General features: G+C 37.6%; 1 non-coding gene across 1 annotated transcript; it reads right to left on the bottom strand.

Annotated features, from left to right (window-relative positions):
* Window positions 1-215: 215 nt before the first annotated feature.
* On the bottom strand, window positions 216-322 carry LOC138825526 (U6 spliceosomal RNA). The gene has a single exon (XR_011371421.1). It is a non-coding gene; the product is annotated as a U6 spliceosomal RNA (small nuclear RNA).
* Window positions 323-17,704: the final 17,382 nt, after the last annotated feature.

Here is a 17,704-nt window from a genome sequence, read left to right as displayed (position 1 = left end):
AAACATAGTTGTTCTGGTAGTTTTAGTATGGTCTTCTTTGTGATCATTTGGGTAAATCCCCAAAAGTGTGATTGCTTGGTCATAGGGGAGCTTTATATGGAGTCTTTTGATGAGCCTCCAAACTTCTTTCCAAAGTGGTTGAACAAGTTAACACTCCAACCAAGAATTAAGTAAGGTTCCCTTGTGGCCACATCCTCTCCAGCATCTTTAGTTGTAAAAATATGGAATGATTCAAGAATTTGCATATCAACCTTGTGCAGGGGCCATGTTAATCTTCTCTGTACTGCTCCAATTTTAGTGTATGTGCTGCTGAATTGAGCACAGAGCACTTTTTATATATAAAGTGTAATTGATTTTCTTAAACTAGACAATTCAAAGAAAAGTAAGTTTTGAAGAATTCTAGTGAAATTTTAGAACCATGTACTTCTTACATAAGCACACATTTAAGAATAGCCAAGATTGACACATCAAAAACAAAATAATCCCAGATATTGTTGTTCAAGAGATGTGTAAGATCGGGGGAGGGGGGTGGAATCAGGTGGGGGAGGCGGAGGAAGGCTGGGAAGGGATGTGAAGGGTAAACAAAGGAGGAGGCTGCAAGCTTGATAAGAAATGTACTCATTATCTTGCCCATGTAAATGTAACCCCTTTGTACAGTATGTTCACAAAAAATAAAAATTAAAAAAGAGATGTGTAGGAGGACGAATTCAATTATTCTGTATAAGGCACCTGTCATAATGAACACTGCGGCAAGTGTTAAGGGTTTTTAAAAGTTTTAATGTTTTAAATATATTTAATTTTGGGAATTTGCTTATATAGGCCAAAATTAGGATTGTTTGTCAGGTCATACAACTTTTCTATAAATATTTAAGATTTATGGTAGCAGACATATGCTACTAAAAACTACATTTCAGTTTAGAGAAACATTACTAATGAGATGTTGCAAAGTCTTAGTGTAAAGAAGCAGAGTGAAGAGTTAAGACTTTGTTAACTGCATAGTTTCTCTTAAAACTTTAGGGCTTCCTTACTTTATATGTTAGTGAGGAACAAATGATGATATAAGCCATATACATATACATATACAAATGATGAGATGAGTCATAAAAAGCAATCTTAGTGGGTAACTTTAAAAACTACACATAGCCTAAAACTCTTGTTGAATATCATAATCTTATTCAGTGTTAAATGTACAGGAATGTGAGAATAGTAAAATCAAATATGTAAGTACACTTCAAATACTGAAAACACTGGTAATTCTTTGGTACTTTATTTTATTAATCATTAATATTTAGTTATTGTGTTTCTTTATTTGTAGTATTGTTTCCCTTGTAATATAATAAAACCTTTTGTTCTCTATCATCAGGAGGTACTTTGAGAAGGTTACTGGGATGGCCAAACCATTTTTTATAGTTGCATGTGAATTTACAAAAAGCAAAATTAAGAACAAAATATTGATTAAAAATTATCAAGTACAGTCAGAATAAGGAGGGATGATAAATGTCCACACTTAAAATCTTAGCCCTAGGCTGAAGCAGTGATATTACAGAGTTGAGGTCACAAAAGTGAGAGACTGTGTTTTGTTTTGTTTTTTACTTTGATTTTGTTGGCCATGGGGTTGAACTCTGGGGCCTGGTTGCTGTACCTCAGCTCAAGGCTAGTGCCACCACTTGAGCCACAGAACCACTTCCGTCCTTTTCTACTTATGTGATGCTGAGGAATCAAACCTAGGGCTTCATGCATGCAAGGCAGGCACTCTACAACAGCCACCATCCCAGCTCCTGATAGACTGGGTTTTAAAGATTCATCTAAACAACATTTTCTTTCTGCTTTGGGTAATATAATGAAATATATGAATATCTTTTCATATTTTTGTGTATTGTTATACTTCTAAATTTATACTAACCCCAGCCACTTTTTTCTTTTCAAAGTCATGAAATATCTCTGAGAGTTTGTTAATGTGAAAATTGTGTTAGCATTTTTAATTACTTCTGAGTCATTTTTAATTTTTATTAGAATCATTTTATATGTACATGTAGAGTCTAAAGATAACAGTATGAATATTCATGTACAGCTCTTTTTTATCTGTTATGCACTTTCAGTATCATGATATTTCTCCCTCTTTCACGCTCTCTCATTTCCTCTCTTTCTCTTTCATGCTCCATGTCTGCTACATAGAATTTCTGCTGGTCTACTATTATCCTTGAGGATCCACTCGCTTTGTGGGAACATGATGGGGACTAACATCTTCCCTTGCATTCGTTAAGAATTTTGAGTGACGTGATATTATTCTTTGATATTCTAAATGGCAAAACAACAGGTCTAGGAATTCCTTTTCACATTTACTACTATTACAAATTTCATCTCATAGGAATCATTTGGATGGATATGATATTTTAACGTGGGATAGGAAGGGGGCTCAGTGATAGAGTGCTTGCCTTGCATGCATGAGGCCCTGGGTTCGATTCCTCAGCAGCACATAAGCAAAAAGAAAAAAAGCCAGAAGTGGCGCTGTGGCTCAAGTGATAGAGCGCTAGCCTTGAGCTGAAGAGCTGAGGGACAGTTCCCAGGCCCAGACTTCAGGCACCAAGACTGGACCCCCCCCCAAAAAAAAAGATATTTTAACCTGTGACCTAAAAGTTCTTTTTCTTTTACAAACAACCTTTGTCTTTGATTATCTGTTTGTAACTACATGTAATGAAAATAAAGCTCTCCTGTGGAAAATAGACAGAAGTTGTTCACAGGAATGAAAAAGAAGGTAATGGTGGAAATGAGTACAATAGAGCACAGGTCCTCAGAGCAGTTTATTATGAACACTTTGTGAGAATGACAATGTTCTGGGAACTATAGATTAAGTCACTGAACAAAGATATATATGCATATATATTTGTATATGTATATTTATTTATATATTCATATATGTGTGTATATGCCCTTATATTGTACACATATATGTTACTATACACACAAATTCACATATACATATACACATGAATACATGCACACATGGAGAAAGACACATAATTACAGCCAACGCAAGTTTCATTAGTTGCTGAAAATGCCTTAGATGGAGTGCTTGGAACAAAATATGTTCAAGATGTATTTGTCTCTAAGAGTTCTTTTACCACTCCTCTTATCTCTTAAAACTGGTAGGTTTTGACAGATTGGAATTGCAAAATGCAGTATACGTGATAGCAAGTTACTCGGAAATGTCAGTATGTAAAGATCATGTGGTATCTCCCTGATGCCCACGGAATGCTTGCTCTTATACACACTCTCAACAACCAAAGTAGCAGGAGAATATAATGGTAAAGAATAAAATTATAAGCCTTTAAATGGCATCCTTCTTTGAATTCTTTTCCAACAGCCAGCATCAATTCCTAAGCAGATTAGTGAGTCTGCATAAAACTGGACCTCAGGTCAACAGGTAACCAACTCATGTGAAAATTCCTATGAGAGAAATGCTGACTGAGGTCTTGCTGATTTTCTGGCTAAGAAAATAAGAAACGAAGAGATTATTTTTAACATATTAAAGTTTGAGAATAATTTGTAACCTGTCAATAAATGTGTAGAACACAACTAAACCAACTGACAAAAAAGGTGTACATTTCATTTATATGCTCTTGGACTTGGTGACTGATTTTACTTGTGTCTACACAAGTAGAATCAGCATAAATCAAGCCAGCATTTCTTCATTTAATATACAAAGATAGGATTCAGGTTGACCCATTGTAATAATGAGATAATAATAATGTAATAATAAGACACTTTATCAGAGAATGAATGGAGGGATGAGTTGACGAGGTGTGAAGAGAAGGGATAGTAGGGGAAAACAAAGGATGGGGTAAAAATGCTCAATAAGAAATGGACTCATGCCAGGTGCCGGTGGCTCATGCCTGTAATCCTAACAACTCAGGAGGCTGAGGTCTGAGGATCGTGGTTCAAGGGCGGCCAGGGAAGGAAAGTCCGTAAAACTCTTATCTCCAATAAACCACCAGAGAACCGGAAGTGGCACTGTAGCTCAAGTGGTAGAGCGATAGCCTTGAGCTGAAGAGTTGAGGGACAGTGCTCAGGCATAGAGTTCAAGCCCATGACCAATAGTCAAAAAAAAAATTGTACTCATTACCTTACTTATGTAACTGTAACCCAGCTGTACAGTATCTTTACAATATAAATATCCATCTATCTATCTATCTATCTATCTATCTATCTATCTATCTATATCTGTGTGTATATATATATATATATATATATATATATATATATATATATATATATATAAAAGATACAAGGAAAATTTTTGTACTAATAGGAAGTTGTATTTGTCACTCAATATCAGTAAGGTATTGGTTTTAGGACCACCGGCATATTAAAACATCGGATACTCAAATACTCTACATGAACACAGTTATTATTTACATTAGAATCTGCCCACAACCTAGTGCAGTGTAATTGCTATTAAAATTTGTACTTCATTCTATGCTTGTAATAAAAATAAAAGTATATGCACTGTCAACAGATACAAATATTTTCAGATAATTTTTGTCTGCATTTTGTGGATGGAATTGGAAGCACAAATTTCATCACCAAGACTGGTCTGCAAAATGTAACAAAAAGCTGACACAGCATCATTGAATAGTACTGAAGTCCAAGGAGAAGTACTTGAATTGAGACTTTATCAGAAAGTGTAAACATGCAAGTACTTTTTAGAAATAGAGCTGCTTAATTTCTCATGGATAGCTTTCATAACACTTTGTGAAACACAAGCCACAACCTCACTGAAGTATAAAAGGTTTTCCCTCACCTTTCTGTCATGTCTATATACACAATGGAATTCTATGCCTCCATCAGAAAGAATGACATTTCCCCATTTGTTAGGAAATTGAGAGGCTTGGAAAAAATTATATTAAGTGAAGTAAGCCAAGCCCAAATACACAAAGGTCCCATGGTTTCCCTTGTTTGCAATATCTAGTATATGTATGATTCAAGCAGGAAAAGTCAGATAATGTGATGTTAGGAAAAAGAATACTTAGATAAGTATTTAACTGTTTTTCTTTCATTTATAAGATTATTTCTTTGTAGCTTTGTATGTACATCCCCCACAGTATAACCCCTACTTTCACTATATTTGATGTCAGTATAATTTGTGGAGGAGATGGGGAAAATCAAGTCGTGGACAGGGATCCAGGAAGATGGCAAAGGAGAAGTGGAGGCATAACAGGGACGAAAGAGCCAGACTCGGAGGGCAAGCGGATTCAACTCAACACCAGTAAGAACCAACAAGGAGCAGACATCTTCATCCTTCAGTTCGCAGACCAGAGACGACCCAGGAACCAAGACTCAGCATGAGTAGAAGCCGCACTTCCTCACTCCTTCTCAGGGAACAGAGGAGGGAAGGCCACCCCTCCCCCCCAGTACCGGAGATCTCCATCTTGGATACCAACAAAGCTCCGCGGAGTTGCTAGCTCCAACTCAGGCCTTAGAATAAAACTACGGTCATTTAACAGGTCACAATAACTTAACAACGTCGTGACCTGCCATACTCAGCTCTACTCAGGTAAAAGTCACCCAGTTCGGGCACCAGCCCTAGGAGTGGCTTTCTTCATCGGGTAATCAGAGCCAGAGGCTGCCCCTCCCTTTAGCAGCCTGGAAAATCAACTAAAATTCACTAAACAGAATCCCTGAGAGTGGCTCCAGGCTGTGCTCTGTGAGTTTCTCACAAACTATGCCCAGGGAAGGCTACTGTTTGCTGAAAGGTCTCAACTCTACCCAGAACATAACCTCATCACAGCATCTCCAAACTTGAGGAAAAAGCCATCTCCCTCTTTTGTGATACTCAAAGCACACCCCCCTCCCAATGAACTAACTTGTGAGGAGGATTGAAAAATCCTGGGTAAAGCAGAGCATTTTTCTGCCTGTCTAAACAAACTGACTTTAGAAACCAACCAAGCCACAGGACCACAAACAGACCAGAGACTCCAACCAGAGGCTGATTACAGGCACAAGGGAGATATAGGATTTTTCCCAACCCTCCCCCCAAAAAATCAAAGAACTTTTTTTTCCTTTTCTTTTTTTTATATAACTTTTACAAATATTTTTTATTTTCTAAAACTTTTTTTAATTTTAAATTTTGACCTTTTTTGAAAAAAATTGTTTTCTAGTAACTTTTTTCCCCCTTATAATCTTTATTTTAGGGATACATGTGTGTGTGCGTTTTTCTTTGTCTTTTTTTTCTTCTTTTAAAAAAAATTTTTCTTTTTTTTTTTTGCTTAGCTCGACTGAACTTCTGATCTTTTTGTTCTTTCTTCCTTATCCTTTTCACCTTTTCCTCTCTTTTGTTCCTCTTTATGGGACTTAATTGTTGTTCTGCACATCCTCAGATAAACCCATATTTGACTATTAGACCCTATCCCCCATTGTGTACACACTTAATCCACAAATTTATCACTCAATTCAAAACTTCTGAGACTTAAATTCCTTAATAGCAGTAATACCTCTTTATACCTATATAATATTTTAAGTATTTTTATTTTAAATTTTTCACATCTCTCCCCTTCCCTCAACATATTCACGTTCTTTAAATAGATTGTTCTTGAATCTGCATATTATTAACTTTTATTTTTCTATTTTTTCTGGTGTCTTTTTTTTCCCTTTCCATTTCTTCTTGTTTTCTCTCTCTCTGCTTTCATCCTATCTAACCTATTTCCTGCTTTGAGACTAGGACTTAATTAATTCTCCCTGTACCTTCCCATATCACTTTATTCCTATTTTTTACCCACATCTCCCCCTAACCTAATAATTTCTGGTTTACCAAATTATTCTTTGCGGTTCGTAGCCCATTAATATATAGTTGTTTGATGTTGAATAGAAGTATCTGTTGAACTAGATTGTATCTGCAGACTATTGATTGTGCAAATTCAGACTTTGGTTGATGCTTGCCTTAAGTTAGTGTTCTAGCACAAAACTGGTGTTACTTTCATCCCAAATGGGCAGAGTAAGCCGGAAAACCACAAGAAAAATGGAAAGTCAGGGTAACTCCACTCCCACTCATGATAATCAGGGGACAGAACAGATAATGAATAATCCAGAGGAGAGTTCCCAAATAGCTCTACAAACACTGATGGCAAACATGATTAATGAAAAGATTGAAAATATACAATGAACTCTGTATAAGCTTGATAGGGATAGAGAGGAGACAATCCAAAGCTTTATACAGGAATATCATGATCGTGAGGAAGCTACTCAAAAACTGATACAGGATTTGTGGGAACAGCTTGAAAATCCTCAAAGAGAAAGGCAGGAATGGCCTGAAGAGCATGAGAACACTCAAAGAAAACTACAAGAATAGCATGAACGGGAGGAAGCTAACCAAAGAGTAATACAAGAATTGAGAGAGCAAGATGAGAATACACAAAGATCATTAAGGGGATTCATGGAATCCATTAATAAAGAGCTGAAGGAAGTCAGGGAAACCACAAAGGGAATCCTGAATGTAAACCAACAGAAGGAATGGGAGCCCAAGAAAACCATAACCAATCAACTAAGTGATTTGAGAATAAACACTGAACACCAAATTAAGGAAGTAAAGAAGTCCATACAAGATCTAAAACAAAGCTTCAACAAAGAATTTGAAGTCATCAAAGCTGACCAATTAGAAGGAAAAGAACTAAAAAAACAAAGTAGAAAGTCTTGACAGCAGGTTAGACCATGCAGAAGATCGAATCTCGGGGATTAAATATAGCCTAGATATTATAGAGAAAGAACATACAACCATCTAAGACAAGTCAAAGAAATATGATAGATCTATCCAACACTTGGAAGACACCATCAGAAGGCCTAATCTAAGGATAATGGGTATAAAGGATCACCTAGAAACAGAAGTTAATGGTCTAGGAATTTTTTTTAACAGGATCCTAGCAGAGAACCTCCCAAACAAACAAAAAGATAGTCCAGTAACATATGGAGGTTGAAGAACACACTGTTGAATCACGAGTGGGTCATGGAAGAGATTAGAAAGGAAATTCAAATGTTCATGCTATTCAACAAAAATGAGCACACAAATTACCAGCTCCTCTGGGACACAGCAAAGGCATTACTCAGAGGCAAGTTTATAGCTCTCAGCTCCTAAATCAACAAATTGGACAGATCTGAAACCAACAATTTAATGAGACATCTGAACCTCCTTGAAAAACAGCAGCAAGGTAAACCCCAATCCAGTAGACAGAAAGAAATAATTAAAATTAAATCAAAATTAAATGAATTAGAATCCAAAAAACTATCAAAAGAATCATCAAAACAAAGAGTTGGTTCTTCGAAAAACTTAACAAAATTGACAGCCCCTTAGCAAATCTTATCAGAAAAAGAAGAGAACACACCCAAATTAATAAAGTCAGAGATGAGAGTGGAAACAGAACCACAGAAAAAACCATGATTCAGAACATGATAAGGGAATATTTCTCAAAACTTTATGTTAATAAGTTTGAGAAATTGACAGAAATGGACCTTTTCCTAGCAAATATTGACATGTCAAACTAAACCAAGATGAGTTAAACCAGCTTAACAGGCCCATATCAAGCATTGAAATAGAAAGAGCAATAAGAGACCTCCCAGCTAAGAAAAGTCCAGGACCAGATGGTTTTACAGAATTCTACAAGTTCTTCAAAACCGAGCCCACACCAATACTCCTCCAACTCTTCAATGAAATTGAAAGAGAAAGTTCACTACCAAACACATTCTATGAAGCCACCATAACGCTCATCCCAAAACCAGGCAGGGACTCATCAAATAAAGAGGACTATAGACCCATTTCTTTGATGAACATTGATGCAAAACTTATCAAAAAAATTTTGGCCAATCGACTTCAACAATTCATCCAAAAAAATCATACACCACGATCAAACAGGATTCATTTCAGGGATGCAAAGCTAGTTCAATATACGCCAATCATTAATATCATTCATCACATCAACCGGAGCAAGATAAGAACCACATGGTTATGTCAATAGATGCAGAAAAAGCATTCGACAAGATCCAACACCCCTTTTTGATGAAGGTTTTAGAAAAATTAGGAATCCATGGAACATTCCTCAATACAATAAAGGCTGTAGATTACAAACCTACAGCCAGCATTATACATGATGGTCAAAAACTAAAGCCATTTCCTCTTAACTCAGGAACAAGAAAAGGATGTCCACTCTCTCTACTTCTCTTCAATCTAGTATTAGAATGCCTAGCTACAGCAATAAGACAAGATCAAAAACATAAAGCAGATCCAAATAGGGACAGAAGAAATAAAACTCGCCCATTTGCAGATGACATGATCTTGTATTTAAAGAATCCCATGGACTCCACTCCCAAGTTACTCAAGCTGATTCAAAATTTTGGCAAAGTAGCAGGGTATAAAATTAACCCCCCCAAATCAATGGCTTTTCTGTATGCCAACAATGAGAAAAGTGTGGCTGAAATTAAGAAAGTAACTCCACTTGTCATAGCCCTTCAAAAAATAAAATACCTATTAATTAACTTAACCAAAGAAATGAAGGACTCTCTGATGAAAACTTTAAAATCTTGAAATAGGAAATCCAAACAAAACTTAGAAAATGGCAAAACATCCCATGCTCCTGAATTCGAATGATTAACATCGTGAAAATGGCTGTAGTTCCCAAGGCTATCTGCAAACTCAATGCGATACCTATCAAAATTCCAACTTCTTTCTTCAAGGAAATAGAAAAGGCAATCCAAAAATTCATATGGAACAATAGAAGACCCTGAATAGCAAAAACGCTCCTCAACGGAAAGAACACTGCTGGTGGAATATCCATGCCAAATTTCAAACTTTACTATAAAGCCATAGTAATCAAATGAGTTTGGTCCTGGCATAAGAACAGACCTCAGGACCAATGGAATAGAATTGAAAACCCAGAAATGAACCTACAGACCTATAGCTAACTAATCTTCGAAAAGGGAGCTAAAATAATAGAATGGAAGAAAGACAGCCTCTTCAGTAAATAGTGCTGGCAAAATTGGTTAACTACTTGCAGAAAACTAAAACTAGATGCTTATATATCACCCTGCACCAGAATCAACTCCAAATGGATCAAAGACATCGGAGTCAAAGCAGACACTCTGAAAACATTACAGGATGGAATAGGAGAAACCCTAGGCCTCTTTGGCTCAGGCCGAAATTTTCTGGGTAGAGACCCGAAAACACAACAAATCATAGAAAGGTTGGACAAATGGGATTGCATGAAGTTGCAGAGCTTCTGCATGGCAAAGGACATAGCTAGCAAGATCAATAGAAAGCCCACAGATTAGGAAAAGATCTTCACTAGCCATACAACGGACAAGGGTCTCATATCTAAAATATACTTAGAGCTCAAAAAATTAAATCCCCCAACAACAAATCCTCAAAGAATCAACTGCCCAATAAATAAGTCGGCTAAAGAGTTGAAGAGAAACTTCTATGAAGAAGAAAGAATGATGGCCAACATACACATGAAGAAATGCTCAACCTTCCTAGCCATAAAATAAATGCAAATCAAAACAACATTGAATTACTACCTCACCTCAGCTAGAATGTCTATAATCAAGAACTCTAACAACAACAGATGCTGGAGGAGATGTGGACAGAAGGGAACCTTACTTCATTGTTGGTGGGAGTGTAAACTTGTTCAACCAATTTGGAAAGCAGTATGGAGGTTCCTCAAAAGACTTCACATAGAGCTCCCCTATGACCCAGCAATCCCACTTTTGGGCATTTACCCAAATGTTTACAAACAAGACCACACTAAATCTAATAGCACAACTATGTTTATTCCCGCATAATTTACCATAGCTAAGATATGGAACCAACCCAGATGCCCCTCAGTAGATGAATGGATCAAGAAAATGTGATATATATACACAATGGAATTCTATGCCTCCATCAGAAAGAATGACATTGCCCCATTTGTTAGGAAATGGAAAGGCTTCGAAAAAAATATATCAAGTGAAGTAAGCCAGGCCCAAAGAAACATAGGTCCCACAGTTTCCCTTATTTGCCATATCTAGTATATGTCTGAGTCAAGCAGAAAAGTTCAGATCAGGTTATGTTAGGGAAATGAACCCTAAAATATGTATTCAAATGTTTTTTTTTCATGTGACTGTTTCTAACATATATATAAGATTATTTCTTTGTTGCTTTGCATGTCCCTCCCCCACAGTACAACCCCTGCTTTCACTATATTTGATGTCTGTATAATTTGTGGAGGAGATGGGGAAAAACAAGTCGTTTAAGGATACAGGTGGACCCCATGCAACTATGAGAAGTACAAGTCGTCATGTCAAAAACTAACTTTACAACTTTGGGGGGTGTGGGTTTGGGTGGGGGGCGAGGTGAGGCTGGGAAGGGATGTGAAGGGTAAACAAAGGAGCAGGCTGCAATTCTTGATAAGAAATGTACTCATTATCTTGCCCATGTACTTGTAACCCCTCTGTACATTATGTTCACAAAAAATAAAAATTTAAATTAAAAAAAAAAACAAGTCGTTTAAGGATACAGGTGGACCGGATCTAACTATGAGAAGTACAAGTTGTCATGTCAAAAACGGACTTTACAACTTTGGTCCGGGAGGGGGGGGGAGGAATTGCTGGGGTGGGGGTGGGAGGCTGGGAAGGGATGTGAAGGGTAAACAAAGGAGGAGGCTGCAATGATTGATAAGAAATATATTCTTTGTCTTGCCCATGTAATTTTAACCCCTCTGTCCAGTATGTTCACAAAAAATAAAATTAAAATTAGAAAAAGAGAAAATGTTGATGGAGTGTTTATATGCAGAAAACCTGGGAAGGATAAATTTTTCCAATTAGCATAGTCAGTATTCTATGATCCCCCAGAGAGAAAACTGGGTAAGCATCCATTTACAACCGTCTGAATAATTCTGATTCTGCCCATATTAGTTATCTATCCATACCTATGCCCGAGTGAGAGGATTTTAAATGACTTTAGTGCTTTAAAATTTAAATTTAAATTTGGAATGAAATTAGTTCCAGTGCATTACCTTAAGATATTTCAAAACGACTAAAGGTCTATAAGATTTTTTTATTTGAAGTGAAGGGATATTGGAATTTGGTTCTCTATAGTTTAAGCAATTTGCAAAAAGAATTGGCAAAGTAAAATTTACATTTGCAGCAGACTTGACACTTATCAAATTTTGTATATTGAAAAGAGCATAAGCCTCAACAATATGTCAATGATATTCTGTTATTTATCTCTAAAGGTTTATGCTTCTGGTCTCTTAATATTAAAACCAATTTTTTTTCATCTTTAACTAGTTGTGCAAAGGGGTTTCACTCCATCATGTCAGTGTGGAATAGAGTGTATGTACATTTCATTGTACAACACATCTGGATCATTGTAAATCTTTCCACTTTTCTTCCTTCCCTTTCCCCAACCCCACCTATCCCTTCAAGTTTCCTACTTATATTCTCACATATGTACGTTGAGTGATATGACTGTATTAGTCCAACATTTCCCCCTCCATTCTTCTGTCCTACTCCCTTTAAGCCCAGCTCCTTATTTAAGACTTATTTCAACTTCATGGTATTTTGTAAAATATCTCTTACTTTGGCATTTGGCTTTGGGCTTGCCACATCCTCACTTCCATATTTGACCTACATAAATGAGGCTATTTCTCCACATTTTCAATCTGTGAATGCCTGAGATAGGTCTCCTTTATTATTCACCTTCTGTCCTAAATTTAGAATTGGACCTTCAGGGCCATCAAATAGAGCTTTCTCACTTTCTACACACTGAATTTGGAAGGAAAATAATTTCCATGCTCTCAATATTATGCTATCCATAATGAATGTCCATCACTTATCACTTCAACAGTCTAAATTTAAAGTTATGTTTTCTGCATTATATTCACACATTTTAAGAGAATATTCAGGACAATTTACCTAGTATTGGAAGTTTAGGGACGATTTTCAATTTCTGATGGTAGAAACAGGGGTCAGTTTTAATTATGCAGAATCCACTATGTAGTGAGTGCTGTAGTCTTCTAAATTTTCAATAAATTTCAAGTTACTTTTTATTAATAATTGAAAAAGTTTTATTTCAATATTTGAAATGCTGTCCCAATTATTTTAAAACTTTCACATTAAGTTAGAATGAAATCCCACCCCCCCATTTTCCCTACTAATTCAGGTTAAGTCTCCTTTGGCTTTATTGTTTGAGGGGATGAGGGTAAACAGATGAGGGTAAACAGAAAGATGATCATTGCTCAGATATCTACTTCCTCTTCTGTTTCTGCTATTCTTTTTTTAATTTTTATTTTAATTTTTTTATTGTGAAAATACTATACAGAGGGGTTACAATTACATGGGCAAGATAATGAGTACATTTCTTATCAAGCATTGTAGCCTCTTTCTTTGTTTCCCCTTCAGATCCCTTCCCAGCCTCCCTGTTTCTGCTATCCTTGTAGAAAGGAAGACTGGAGCAGGGAACAAGAGAAATACTTGGGCAAGGGAGCATTCCTGGCATATCAATTATTGTTTCTCAGAATCACTTAAACTGCTTACTCTTTCCTTGTCTCTAACAGTAACCTAACTGTGGCTTCCTTCCTGCAGGAATAAGCACACTAACAGGTTTTACACGTAAATTTGTATTTTATATCTCAGCTTACTACTACTCAAAATAGAAAGCTTTGGTTACATAAATGCAAGGGCACTATTGTTCAACAATACCTTGGTGAGGAATAGACAATTATACTCAGCTCCCCCCTCCTCTTCCATCCTTCCTTCCCCTTCCCTCCTATCACTTACCCTCGCTTCCCTTCTTCTTTCTTTATGTCTCTCTCCTCCATATTCATTTCTATCTTCTCTCTTTTTCTCTTCTAGTAGCAAGTGATTTGGTTTATCTGGCAATACATACGTAATTGAACAAATATGTTTTCTCCTCTTTTTGTGAATATTTATTATTAAGAAGTGAGTTCTAGCAGAGCACCAGTGGCTTACAGCTCCATACTAGGTGGGTTCAAGTTTGACAATTGTAATTCAAAGCTATTCCAAGTAGATAAACCTAAGAGATTCTTTTATCCACTTGTGGTAAAAGGAAGAAGTGAAAGTGGGTTTCAGGAGGTATAGAGTAACATTGAGAATTGCAGCCCAGATTGTTAGGTTTTTAAAGAGTGGTCTAGTAAGAACCACACAAACATGAGGTATTCAGGAAACGGATAAGTTTATTCATCATTCCCGCTGGCACCAGGCCATGTTGGCCCTCCATGTGGCTGGGAAAGTCCTGGGAAAGACCTGGAAAAGACCTGAGAAAGAGAGCAGCTAGGCCTTATCTAGGGTATGTGTGGAGAAAGGTGTGGCCACATCACTTTCAGATATAACCTCATCAGATGCAGTTGTGATATCTTCCAGGAGTGCCAGTTGCCTAGGTAACGCAGGTACTCGGAGGAGACTTTGCTTGGAGGAGGGTGGAATCTGCTCGCTATCCTGAAGCAGACCTTATATTCCAGCCTTTTAATAATCATGAAATAGGGTGTTGATCCTCTCTGGCTAATTCCTGCTGACAAGGTGTGTCGAAATTAGGGGTAAAAGTCTGGAATTTGGTCCCATCCCAGAGAAGGCAGTGAGCTGCAGCTGTCCCTTGGTGAGTGTGAGTCCTTTGATAAAGTCTGGCAGAGGCAAGTCTCTTGGATGAAATCTAGAGAAAGTCTCATGAGGCATTGAGGGCCTGGAAAAAATTATTAGATAGCAAATAAATGGCAAGTGGAAGGATTTGGGGCTGAAAAATGTTGGTAGAAATGTCCCTATCTGGTGATTAGGTAGAGGAGAATTCAGGTAACAAAGACAAGAATGTGAATTCCCATCCAGCTAAAAGGTAGACAGGTATGAACATTAGATGGTAGGCTTCTTACTTATATTCCGCGTGGCTCTGGTTAATTTTGAAAGGGCAGGCACAAAATGGCTGATATGACATCATCTCTTCTTACTCCTCTCCATGGTCCCTTGTTCCCCAGAATGGCTGAGTCTAGGTGCTCGTTTCTGGGATGACTTGTCTCAGTGAGTATTCATGGAGATTTGAACTCAAGGCCTGGGCACTGTGCCTGTGCACTTCTACTCAAGGCTAGTGCTCTACCATTTTGAGTTATAGTACCACTTCCAGTGTTTGGCTGGTTAGAGTTAAGAATCTTAAGCCATACTTCCAGCCTGGCTCTTTGCAGGTTAGTTGGGACATGGAGTCTTAGGGATTTTTTAGCCCCTGTTGGCTTTGAATTGCAATCTTTGTCACGAAAACTCTATTATTTCCAATTAAATAACATGGAGATCAAATAGAATAAGTAGAATTTACCTGGTCCTTACCAAGAATTGACCAAGTAATATCCTGAAATGAAATGACAAAACTCGTTAGATGTGAGAATCTTAGCACAGATATGCCCAATATTTTCGAATCACGTAGTCAGTACTAGAATACATAACACAACACCAAAAGGCAAAACTCAAAATCTAAATTTTTTTACATTAATATTTAGACATCTTTGCTAACAAATCACATCAGATAGTTGGGCCTCAGTTACCAGGGTCTGAGAAAAGAGCAAGTTGTTAGCAAGATACAATAGAATTGATGGATGGAGGAGTAGTATACTTGGTGGAAAGGTATGGGTCAGATAGGACCAAACCCTGAACCTACCATGTGGCCAAGATGGCAAACTCACGATGGTGAATTTCTGAAAGTATGCAAAGAAAGCCTGAACAAATAGATGAAGCCTAGATTGGCTAGTCTTTGATAGGGAAGCTAGAGGAGGTCCCCGGGACCCAACTCTCATTACACTCTTCAGGGCACAATCCAAAACGTTGTAGAAAAGAAAGGGAGAGATACACGAAGTTGGACATGATTAGCAGAGAGCAAAGAGATCCTGAAAATGAACAGACTTCTGACCGTTTAACATTGCAGAGGCAAAAATTGTCTAAATCTGAGAAGAAACTAAAAAATTAGGTGCTCTGGCTATCCAGGGAGTACAAGAGGCATTTCAGAGGGGTTTCAAGGCACTGGAGTTACACACAGTTCCCCATTAAGGGTGTAGGAGAGAAAAATAATCAGTGAGTGAAGGTGGGCTTATTGGAGGGAAGTGGTCCCACAACTTAACACTGAGCCCTCTAGGAGGGAGTGGCCAACCAACCAGAATCAAGTGTGCTCATCTCCAGACTTGACTGGGTTTCAGTTAAAGGCCTAGCAGGTTCTTCAGCGTGGAACCACATTTGGAGAGAGACTGAGGGACCGAGAAACCTTAGAGAGTAATTCACTCACCAAAATGTACAAGCATGGGGGTAGATGCAGAGTCCAGCAAGGAATTGATTCACTTTGTCCACAGCAGACAGACTGGTTCCCAAAAGGCCTTCAGAACTGTAGTATTCCTCAGAGCAAAAAAGGGAAAAACAAACAAAAGAAAGAAAAAAAAAAGGAGAGGAATCCCACCTCCTATCCTGACTTTAAGCCTTTCCCGGGTTCAAATGGCACCATTTATGTTAGGTTTTAAAAAGAGGTTGCTGAGTAAGAACCACACCACACATGTGGTATTAAGGTAAGCAGTAGGTTTATTCATCAATCCGGCTGGCACCAGGCCATGTTGGTCCACCACGCGGCTGGGAAAGGCCTGGGAAAAACTTGGGAAAGACCTGGGAAAGAGAACGTCTGGGCATGGGCTAGGCCTTGTCTAGGGGATGGGTGAAGATAGGTGTGGCCACATCAAATTCAGATGTGACCTCAGCAGATGCAGATGTGACATCTTCCAGGTGTGCCAGTTGCCTAGGTAACACAGTTATTGGGCGGAGACTTTACTGCAAGGAGGATAGAGTCTGCTCTCCATCCAGAAGCAGACCTTACACAGGTAGAGCGCAAGGCCAGGAGTTCAAACCCGAGTACCAGCACAATATAAAAAAAATGAGTCCTTTAATTTTGAAAAGAGATTTTTCTTCAAAAATTCATACCCAGGAAAATTTTCAAGGTCAAAGATTGTTTGAAAGGCTCTTTCACATCTTAAAATGATTTCTCTGTTTGATTCACATTATGGAAAATAGGAATCACACTTCACATTAAAAAGTGTGCACATTGTTGAACATTTTTAATGTTCAACAAAATGTAAAAATTGTTTGTATTTTTAATGTAAAGGAAGCATGGGAAAGGAATTCACCTCATTGGGTGAATTAGGTTTGACTCACTGACAGACTTTTGCAAGTAAATGAGGGTCTGTTTACATGTAAAGAAGTCTACACAGATGGATTTCTAGGAGGGAGAACAAGCTAGCTGCTGTCCAGGTTTGAATCAAAGTAATTTTATTCCTATGAAATGACAAAGAGTAGCTCATCTCATAGAATTCTATGCGAGCCAGCAATTTCAAAAGGTTTAAAAGACTCATGTCTATGTTGTGAACAACCAAGTTTTCACAAACAAAAGTGTTTCCTGAGCCAAAAAAATATGTTAGAGCAAAAGAAACTATGTTAAATATAGTTAATGGCTGAGGGATATTTGTAAAAGAGTTCTGTAATAACAAATAAACTATAAATTTTCATCAAGTCCCTAACAAGAATCTCCAAGATAGGCCTTGCTAAATCTGTCATAGAGGACTGGGTTTATGCAATTGTCAGTTTTGTTTAGGGTCCAACATCTACAGTCGCTTTCTTTGCAAATCACTCACACCACATGCAGTGTCTGGAAAAACGT

Source organism: Dipodomys merriami, unplaced genomic scaffold, assembly GCF_024711535.1.
Source record: "Dipodomys merriami isolate MVZ:Mamm:240054 unplaced genomic scaffold, mDipMer1.0.p SCAF_1371, whole genome shotgun sequence".
Classification (NCBI taxonomy): domain Eukaryota; kingdom Metazoa; phylum Chordata; class Mammalia; order Rodentia; family Heteromyidae; genus Dipodomys; species Dipodomys merriami.
Note: the sequence above shows the minus strand (reverse complement) of the source record. Positions and strands in the feature narration are given on the sequence as shown.